The 4,238-nt window shown below is 43.0% G+C and overlaps 1 long non-coding RNA gene across 1 annotated transcript; it reads left to right on the forward strand.

The window, feature by feature from the left end:
• Positions 1–2,180: 2,180 nt before the first annotated feature.
• Positions 2,181–3,943, forward strand: LOC125724712 (uncharacterized). The gene is made up of 3 exons (XR_007387234.1): positions 2,181–2,264; positions 2,596–2,874; positions 2,998–3,943. It is a non-coding gene; the product is annotated as an uncharacterized LOC125724712 (long non-coding RNA).
• Positions 3,944–4,238: the final 295 nt, after the last annotated feature.

Genomic DNA, 4,238 nt, shown 5'->3' on the forward strand with positions numbered 1-4,238 from the left:
TAAATGCACAAAGCCAGTTCACATGGAGGTGGCTGAGGACTGAGATTAGAAAGTGTGAGTAACACAGTCCTTCCATTCAGAGACTCTGGCAGGTAAACAGGAGCTGTGACCAAGCTGAGAATGGGTCCGAGGTGCTGTCTTGGTTCCTTTCATCCATCCATTTTCCAAACCGCTTATCCTACTGGGTCGCGGGGGGGTCCGGAGCCTATCCCGGAAGCAATGGGCACGAGGCAGGGAACAACCCAGGATGGGGGGCCAGCCCATCGCAGGGTACACTCACACACCATACACACCTATGGGCAATTTAGGAAGCCTCAGCATGTTTTTGGACTGTGGGGGGAAACCGGAGTACCCGGAGGAAACCCCACGACGACATGGGGAGAACATGCAAACTCCACACACATGTAACCCAGGCGAAGACTCGAACCCGGGTCCCAGAGGTGTGAGGCAACAGTGCTAACCACTGCACCACCATACCGCCCCCTTGGTTCCTTCCCCTGGGCTCAATTTCATGGTATCCATGCGCGTCACTATCTTAGCATTGGGGCAGTTTGAGATTTTCAAACACAACACCCAGCGAATGAAGCATGTTGTCTGTTTGTTTCAGGAAGGGCTGGATGGGTTGTAAGCTGGCTTGTTCCTGGATCCTACTCAGTATTCAGACACAGCACAGGGAAGAACAAACACACAGAGTGCAGCCAGTGGTCTTTATACAGCTACATCACAGCTGAGTTTTTAGTGCTCAGTGACCTGCTGTTAGAAGATGTTTCCCTTTTCTCAGGTAGGTTTGATCATTAGCCACCCACATACTGTACATATGTTTCCTTTTCAATAACTAATTACTTTCTTTTCACATCAGACAATCTGTGTTAAAAGAACGCCAGAGTCTGTCCAGGCCTGCAATTTATCCTTAAAATGACTCCAAGTCCATAATACAGTTCCTTCGCAACCATGTTCTTCAGCTTGATTAATGCTTGTTTGAGGAGCTGTGATCCATTGTCTCCGCTATGGAATTCTCTCAAAGGCTTAAACATTGTTTTTTTTTCTTGAGAAAATCATGTCCAGGATGTTCATCAGTCACGAGGCATCCCCTGACATTGAAGGTATCACCATTTGTTGCTGACTGACTGACCAAAAGCATACGCATAAAACTCGCTGTTTTATTTGGTATTTCCTTTTTTGGGTGACACTCCTGAACAGTGAAACAAACGCAGACATGATAAACATACTGTAAAGACAGGTCGCCGACACATGCCGCTTGTTATCTAAAAATTACATTGGGGCAGTTCCAAGTTCTACCACAAGTCGGCTATATTGCGCCCGAATCAGTCATACTCACAAGACACTCGCGCTGCCCACCGAGCTCATCGCCCCGCTTGCTCCTAATATGAACGGTGGGTACACACACATATACACACACACACAAGCTATATACACCGATAAACATTAAGCACTACACACGACATTACAATACAATACAAGATACTACAGTGCATATCGATCGCTGCGAACTATTTACATAGTTGGCACCAGCCCAAACCGCCGCGCTGCCCCCCAGCCCCACAATACAGTAAATGTACTGTGCAAAAGTCTTGCGTGGTCAAAGAAAACGTTCAGATGTTCTTCGGGTTGATGTAAAACTATGATATTATGTCTGTGAAAGAGGAACTGTGATAGCTTAACCATTTCAAAGCCTCTCCTAAAGCAAACTACCAGCTAATCTATTAATTAATTAGTTTTTATTAGATTACTTTTAACTTGTAAATGTTGTAATGTTAATATGTATTTTAAATAGACACTTACAACCGAGATAAAAAGCATTTTTTGTCCAGTCTGTAGTCACATTTTCAAAACTCTAAATACAATTAGCACAACATCGGTGTGTTAATTGTGACCGTACCATTAACACATTTCATGTCATTTTCACACAATATTCTAAACCTTACATACAGTATAAAAACCTCTACTTCTGCAATGACATCAGCTCAAAAACAATAGTAAAACAACTGATTATAAACCAATCACTGGATAATTGACACACAGTTGATTTATGTTGGGTATATTGGGCTAAACACAGCTGACTCCATTCTGAATCTGACACAAAGGCTGGTGTTGAAGTTCTTTCAATTACATTGACACACATAAAAGTGGGACTTTTAGGACTGATGTTGTTCGGTGTAGAAACAGAACACAGGAGAAGACAAATAATGTCTGGACAAGGGAGAGAATCCTGGGAAGAGGAGCAGACCTAAGGAGAGGAGCAGGTAGCGTGGGAAGAGGAGTGGGCCCAGGGAGAGGGACAAAGGAGAGGTATAAGAATGCATGGTGGTGGTATGCAGAGGACTACAAGACCAGTAGCAAATGATGAAATACTTGCCACCATCGTAGACCATGTAAATCATGGTCTGTCACTAAGAGAGGCTGGTGAGAGAGTGCAGCCTAATCTCAGGCAGTAGACCGTCTCTATTATCTGCATCCTTATCCAAACAAACAGATAAATTTCACATGGCTGCTTCTATCCTCACTTGCCATGTCTCACAGTAAGGCCACTAATCCTATTGCTAGTGCACGTGTTGAGTTTTTGTCCCTGCACAGGATGCACCGTCTTCCTCCCTCTGGGGGAAGGGGAAAGATCCTCAATGTTGATCAAGAGCCCGCCATTGTTGAACCGGTCATTGCTAATGATGCTATCAAACTACGTGAAATTCAGACCAGATCTGTGGAAGACCATGAAATATTTGACACTGTGGACAGCATCAGCCAGACAGCCACTGCTCAGACTCTGCCCAAACAGTTCCAAAGAAGCAACTCTACACTGTTCTCTTTGAAAGTAACAGTGAGCAGGACAAGGAACTCCGGAAGCAGTATGTCCAGGTGTGCTGTATACTCAATGTTCAGTTCTGTGAGCTTTACATTTTGCAAGTATACATACAGGCTGCAGTACAGTAGGGTATAATGAAGTGAATTTACATAAATTGTGTTTTGTTTTTCTTTCAGAGAGCTATGGAGTTGGAGGCTAATGAGACCCCACATGAATTTATCTATGCTGACCAGGCAGGGTTCAATCTGGCCAAAAGGTGTCAACGAGGACAAAATATAATTGGAAAAAGGGCCACAGTCGAGGTCAGAGAGGAGCAAGCATCACAATGTGTGCTGCAATTTCAAGCACTGGATTGATCCTTCATAGATGCCAGGTTGGACCCTACAATACTGAGCACCTCCTTGTGTTTCTGCATGAACTCCACCAACACCTGGTACCAGAGGCAGAAAGGGACCAGGTGGGAGCGAACATGAGGACCTTTGTGATCACTTGGGACAATGTTGCTTTCCACCACTTGCAAGCCGTCACCACGTGGGTTGAAGCCCATCCAAGAATGGTACCTCTTCCCCCCCCCTACTCGCCTTGCCTAACTCTGGTAGAAGAGTTCTTTTCTGTGTGGAGGTGGAAAGTTTATGATCATCAGCCACATGACCATATGTCCCTCTTTGATGCTATGGATGCTGGCTGTGTCAAAGCTGAAGACTGCCAGGGGTGGATCGGACACTCCAAGCGGTTTTATTCCCAGCCTTTTGCTTTAGATGACGTCAGATGCGATGCTGATGAGAACATGAAGATTGCAGAGATTAGAAAACTGCATTTTTTTTGTTCTTTTCTTCTGTGCCTTTTTGTTACTGTTTTTTGTGTGTACATTTCATGGATATTTTGTTAATTGGCAGCAGTCTTCTCATTTCCTGTTTTTTTTGAAAATTGATTTGTTTTTGATTGGCTTAGAATCCAAACATTAGATGCTGACATTCAGATCCCAGAGAAATGTGGTGTTCTGCAAGGACACTGAATTACACAAATAGTGATTAGTATATTTTGTTTGCAGGCAGCTGTAAAACTGAAATATATAAATCCATACAGTTTTTGTAATGCCAGCAATTGCTAGTATTTTGAAAGTTGGTGCACTTTGACTGCATGTACCTTGTGCATTGAAAACATGAGCTATTCTTTAACAGAATGATTTCATGAAGTCATGTTTCCTGTGTGATAAAGTTAGTATAGTATGTGTAGAAAAATATGTATTGTATTTTGAAATTGAGTTAGTATTTAATTAAAAAAACGTGTTTGTGAGAAGAAAATTAACAATTTGGCAAATTGTGTGATGTAGGTGTACTGCTGTGTTAAGAGTTTAGAAAAAATATCAAGTATAGGTAAGCGCTTGTTAGCAATTGAGAAACCCTGTAATTTAACT

This window comes from Brienomyrus brachyistius, chromosome 2 (genome assembly GCF_023856365.1).
Source record: "Brienomyrus brachyistius isolate T26 chromosome 2, BBRACH_0.4, whole genome shotgun sequence".
In the NCBI taxonomy this organism is placed as follows: Eukaryota; Metazoa; Chordata; class Actinopteri; order Osteoglossiformes; family Mormyridae; genus Brienomyrus; species Brienomyrus brachyistius.